Source organism: Carassius carassius, unplaced genomic scaffold, assembly GCF_963082965.1.
Source record: "Carassius carassius unplaced genomic scaffold, fCarCar2.1 SCAFFOLD_143, whole genome shotgun sequence".
In the NCBI taxonomy this organism is placed as follows: Eukaryota; Metazoa; Chordata; class Actinopteri; order Cypriniformes; family Cyprinidae; genus Carassius; species Carassius carassius.
Window position 1 is genome coordinate 1 of NW_026775003.1, and position 7,032 is coordinate 7,032.

The following is a 7,032-nucleotide window of genomic DNA, read 5'->3' on the forward strand; positions in this document are numbered from 1 at the left end:
AGCATGCCCAGTCGAATTGCAGAGGTCCTGAAAAAGAAGGGCCAACACTGCAAATACTGACTCTTTGCATAAATGTCATGTAATTGTCGATAAAAGCCTTTGAAACGTATGAATTGCTTCTAATTATATTTCAGTACATCGCAGAAACAACTGAAACAAAGATCTAAAAGCAGTTTAGCAGCAAACTTTTTGAAAACTAATATTTATGTAATTCTCAAAACTTTTGGCCACGACTGTATACGTCTGCCATATGTTGCCACCCCTCAAAAATTCCTGCCCCCTTCTCGCCACCCCATCAATATTTTTCTAGATCTACCATTGAATATAGGGCTGCATGATAAATCGAAATGGAATCAAAATCACGATTAGACAGAGATTGTCTTGTGTATCTGTCAGGGAAGCACGGTCCTGTGATGATCGGTAAATATCCATCTGAAGGCCAGAGGACGCTCTCAAGCTGAAACTCCAAATTTGCCTCGTAGAATAAACCCAGGAAATGCCTATAGTGGTAGCTAGATAAACAGAAGATTTAACTGCTTTTATTGATTCAGCCACGGGCGTAATTTCCTATGGGGACAGGGGGGACATGTCCCCCCCACTTTTCAAAGGTAATCCTTTTCAGGGTAATCAAAATGTCTGTCTACTTATTTTTTTACAGTCTATGGTCTACACCTGTTGATGAGCTAACGTTAACATACACTGTTGCTAGGTAACTTCAGACCGTTAGCTAGCTAACCTAAACATTTAATGTTGCCTAGAACATTCTGTGTCCACTTTAAACAGCAGCGTTTTCTGTCAGCAATGTATGACAAACAGATGCTGTTATAGGCTACTCAACTCATTATACTCAGATGCAGAAATAAAATAAGTCTTAATAATAAATGTTTTTCTAAACTTGAGCTATTGTTGTTCACTTACAATATTTGTTCATTTAAAATGGAAGTTAATTTGTAAAAATTGTTTAACTTGTTCAAAGAAAAGGCTTAATGTCGAGCTAGCCTGAGTTAGCCTATATTTTATATAGTGTTATGGTTATGTGGTGAGCCTGAGTATAGTTTTACACATCAGCCCAGTCTAGACTGTAAAGCTATTGATACGCAGTCAGGTTTTTTTTTACACATTAATCTGAAAATGAATGTGGCACACCCAGTTTTTAAAAATGTACATCCAGAGACTCTTTTCTGGCTATGTGGACTCAATATGATCATAACTCAGTTGCTTTCATATCAGAGCACAGATGAGGTGGAGCTGCTTCAGAACAGAGAGGGTGAGATAGGGAAAAGCAGTAGCAGCACAACGTTACAGGTAGGTTATGTGCTGTATGAAAGGCCATGTGATTTTGATTTGCTGGTGATAAAAGGGAAGAAGTGTACATGATAAACAGCGAATACAGTTTGAATATTATCAAATTAAATGTTTTTCTTGTAGGAGCCAAATTGCGTGTTGTTATTTGTTTAGAATATTTTTTTAACATGGTCACATCATCACATGGGTGTGGTTTCATATTATTTACCTGCTCACTTGTGTGGTGGGCGAGAAACAGAATCAGGCCCTGATATTTTTCTGTTGACTGTTATAGTATAGTTTCAGTTGTGATGAACTTTTGTTTATTTTTTTTTATGCTATGCTTTCATATCAAAGAACAGATGAGGTGAAGCTGCTTAAATATCGGGAATGTGTGAGACAGGGAGAAGTAGCTCAGGGTTGCAGGTATGTGCTGTGTAAAGGGTCAGGTAATTAATTTTAATTATGTCATGTCAGAAACAGGCTAGCACATTTTCATATTTCATAGGTGAGACAGGGAACAGGCGCAAGAGAAGAAGTGCAGGTAGGCAGGCAGGATGCTGAACCCAACCATGCTAACCCGAAGCTCATTGCAGTGCAGCAGCTCACCAACAAAACTCTAAGGTTCCAAGAAAAGTGGTACCGCTAATTTCCTTGGCTCCACTACAGTTCAGGAGTCAATGGAATCCTATATTTTTTCTGTGCTCAAGCTTTTGGGCATGGAAAATCAAATTTGGCCAAGAATGCAGATCCAACATTTGTCACAACTGGTTTCCGAAACTGGAAAAAGGCAACTCAAAAATATGCAGAACATGTCCAAAGAAATGCACACAAAGTTGCTGTCACTACCCACTGCCAAAAAACAAAACCAGTAGATGTCCAGTTATCTTCAGCCAAAGCTGCACAGCAACAGGAATCAAGATGGTGTCTCCTGAAAATTGCAGGCTTTGTACAGCTCTTGGGACGCCAGGGAGCTGCTCTTAGGGGCCATGAAGCTGAAGAGGGTAACTTAAACCAATTACTGAAAGTAAGATGTGAAGATGACCCTTTCAATTTTGCATCTTGTGTAACAAATAATCTTGTGTACCTGCGGTTTGGTGGATGTGTCTCTGACAAATGTCAGATTTAACAGTTAGTTTGAAATAAAAGTTTGTTTAACAGTGGAAATTGTGTTTCACATTATTTAAATTATAGTCACACACAAAACGTGAAAATTTTTAGTGAAAGTTTTTGACTTTCACTAAAAATTATTCCCTCAATAATTATTCCCTCAAGTCTTGGCTATTCAACAATAAATAAAGTAAGACATCTTTTTCTTATACATAGTAGCCTATTATTCTTTTTGGCATAATTTATCATTATTAACAACTTAATTATTTCCTGGATTTTGTATCACCATAGTCCCTAACTGTATGTAAATGGAGGAAATGGGATTCAAATCGAAAACATTTTTCCCCATTTTGTGCCCCCCCCCCACTTCTCAAACCAAAGTTACACCCTTGGATTCAGCATGACTAAAAACACATGATTATGACAATATATGGTTTATCTGAGTTATTATTATTATTATTATTATTAAAATAAAGCATATTTATAATGAAATGCTCTATATTTATGTTTTGTTTTAATATATTTAGGTTGCATGCCTTATTCCTTGTCTCCACTTAATATTCACTTTATCAGTTAGATATTTATCATTCACTACCTCACATTGACATACTGACAGTGTCAACCTGTTTGCACATTTGCCTCTTGTACATCCCTGGGTATCTTAATATTTAAGACTACAGTGTACTTTCATGCACATTATTTTCCATTCTATATTAAATTCTACAGTATACATCTTTTTTTATATTTTATTCTTATATTTTTATTGTTTACTTTTATTTCATTCTTTCATATCATATTTTTGTATACTTCCATCTGTGTTGTATTCTTTAATAATTGCACTGTCCACGGAGCAGACCTGACTCACATTTCACTGCTGGTTATATATGCTCTATGTAATTGTGTATATGCTAAATAAAAATCTTGAATCTTGAATCTTGAAACTTCTTATTCTGTGTAAGAAAGCAACATCATCTCACAGAAGGATTTATTTCGAACACTCGACTGATGTTATGAAGTGAGTTTGGAGTAAAAATGTGTTATTAAATGTGGTATTTGTACATGCTTTCAGGTGGAGCAGCATTTACTACACAGAGCCATAGTTCACTGAGAAGCTACACAAACAGCTTTCATTATTGCCAATGATTTCTTCGATTTCATAATCGTGCAATAATATCGTCTGCATAACTTGTCAGAGAGCTGCGGGTCTGTGTAGTAAATGCTGCTCCATCAGAAAGCATGTGATGATGATTTACTGCTGATTATAGAACCGGCTTTACTAACAAAATGCACATGACAATAGCATTTGATTAGTCATGCATCCCTAGAGCAAAACATAAAATACAGTGCATTCAGTTTAGACATCGCACAGTGCTCATTCACTAAATGCACAGCTAAAAAGATTAGTCTGGATTTAAATGTTGCTAATGTTTTAGCACATCTGATCTCTTCTGGAAACTGGTTCCAACTGTGGGCGGCAAAATAGCTAAAAGTGGATTCACCTTGTTTTGTCTGAACCGTTGTTATATCTAACCGACTCGATCCTAATGATCTGAGTGGTCTGTTGGGTTTATATTCAGTGAGCCATTCAGTGGCCATTCAACGCCAATGAACCCGTGAAGAGAAGCCTGCTCCATTGGCCAGTTCTTTGGGAATTTGTAGCTGGCTCTGATGTCTCTATGGTAGTTAAGAATGAGATATAATTAGTTTTGGGTAAATCTAATTCGCAGTCTTTGGTCTCAATCAATTAATTGTTCCAGAGCAAATTGTTTTGGCTCAGGGCAAAGTCTCATAACGTTATATTTTATGTAAACTGTAATGCTGTACTGTATGTCAGAGTGCTGCCTTTGTGCTTTTGAATGAATTGCCTAGCAACTGTTATGATGGCTCTTGTTGTTGTTTAAGTGTTATTATTTAAAAAAATATATATTTTATATAAATAATAGTAGCATTTAATAATGGTGTTTAGTACTGGGAGCTAACCTTAGTGTGTGTGTGTGTCCATGCTGGTGATTTTAGTAACATTATTACACAATTAAATGGAAAAAGAGACTGTTTTTATGAGTGAGTCAGCTGTAAAGACTTTTATATTGAAAGAGACTGAAACAGGGTTGAAAATAAGGAAGTTATTTTTACTTTCAACAACACTTTGTAAGATGCAGCCAACAAATGCACTTCGTATCACTGTAATCGGAAATCACCATTAACAGATGAAAGGACAGTACGACAAATATATTGCTTTCCTCAGCAGACATTCAAACTAATGTTTTATTAAGAATATGATATTGAGCAAAAGAATGAATGCTGTATAAGATGCAGATAATCACATTCGCTCAGACCATCTCTCTCTCATAATCTACATCAGTAGTCGGTAAGTATGTTTGTCATTGGGCCAACATATATACTATATATAGTCAAATGATAATTTAACAAATAATAATTAATGAAAAATGCAACTAGAATTGCCTTTGACAGACTGTTACAATGCATTTTGTAACTGGTAGTGAGCTGTTACTCTCTGTTACTGTAATAGTTTTAATAGCTGGTGATTTTAATATCCATGTCGATATTGAAAAAATGCATTGGGATCAGCAGTTATAGACATTCTGAACTATATTGGGGTTAGGGAACACGTCTCAGGATCTAGTCCAGGGGTAGGCAAATTCGGTCCTAGAGAGCCGCGGACCTGCAGAGTTCAGCTTCATCCCTAATCAAACACACTTGAACAAGCTCATCAATCCATTCAGGATTACTAAGGTACAGGCTGGTGAGTTTTTTTTTTTTCAGGGTTGGAGCTGAACTGTGCAGGACTGCGGCTCTCTAGGACCGAACTTGCCTACCCCTGATCTAGTCATTGTAGAAATCATACTCTACATTTAATACTTTCACATGGTATTGATGTTGATGGTGTTGAAATTATGCAGCCAAGTGATGAGATCTCAGATCATTATTTAGTTTTTTGCAAACTTCATATAGCTAAAACTGTAAATTCTACTTCTTGTTACAAGCATTGTAGAACCATCACTTCTACCACAAAAGACTGCTTTGTAAGTAATCTTCCTTATGTATCAGAATTCCTTAGCATATGCAAAACCTCAGAACAACTTGATGATGTAACAGAAACTATGGACTCTCACTTTTCTAGCAGTTCTAACAGTTGCTCCTTTATGCTTAAGGAAGGTTAAGGAAAACAATCTGACACCATGGTATAATGAGCACACTCGCACCCTAAAGAGAAAAGCCCGGAAAATGGAGCACAGCTGGAGGAAAACAAGAATAGAGGTATTTTGAATTGCTTGGCGGGAAAGTAACCTATCCTACAGAAAAACATTAAAAACTTAATGTTTACATTACTTAATGTAATGTAAAACTTAATAAAACTTTTCATCTCTTTTAGAAGAAAACAAACATAACCCCAGGTATTTATTCAATACAATGGCTAAATTAATGAAAAATAAAGCATCAACAAGTGTTGACATTGCCCAACATCACAGCAGTAATGATATTATGAACTACTTTACTTCTAAAATCGATACTATTAGAGATAAAATTGTATAAACTAATTAAATCATTTAAACCAACAACATGTATGTTAGACCCTATTCAATCTAAGCTCCTAAAAGAGGTGCTTCCAGAAGTCATAGATCCTCTTCTAACTATTATTATTTCCTCATTGTCATTGGGATATGTACAAAAAACCTTCAAACTGCCCGTTATTAAGCCTCTCATCAAAAAAAAAAAACAAAACACAATTTGACCCCAAAGAACTAGTTAATTATAGACCGATCTCGAATCTCCCTTTTCTTTCCAAGATACTAGAAAAGGTAGTATCCTCACAATTATATTCCTTTTTCCTTAGAGAAAAATGGTATCTGTGAGGATTTCCAGTCAGGATTTAGACCGTATCATAGTACTGAGACTGCTCTCCTTAGAGTTACAAATGACCTGCTCTTGTTATCTGATCATGGTTGTATCTCTCTATTAGTGCTATTGGATCTTAGCGCTGCATTCAGCACTATTGACAACAACGAGGCATCATATCGATCACAAGTGCAGTATGGAGTACCTCAAGGCTCAGTACTAGGGCAATTTCTCTTCACGCTTTACATGTTTTTTACAAATATATCTAAATTACGGCCTATGCTCTCAATGTCAAATGCAGTAATGTTAATCCATGCATTCATGACCTCAAGGACAGATTATTGTAATGCTTTATTGGGTGGTTGTTCTAAACATTTAACAAACTAACTCCAGCTAGTCCAAAATGCTCTGGCTCCCTATCAAACCTACCTAACATTGTTCGAGAGGCTGACACAATCTTGCAGTTTAAATCTAGATTAAAGTCCTATCTCTTTAACCTGGCTTACACATAACACTAATACGCATCTAATATCCAAATCTGTATCCAAAGGATTTTTAGGCTGCATTAATTAGGTAAACCAGAACCAGGAACAGTTCCCATAACATCCAATGTACTTGCTACATCATTAGAAGAATGGCATCTATGCTAATATTAGTCTGTAATATTAGCCTAGTTTCTCTCAAGGTTTTTTCTCCATTCTGTCACAGATGGAGTTTTGGTTCCTTGCCGCTGTCGTCTCTGGCTTGCTTAGTTGGGGACACTTAATTTACAGCAATATT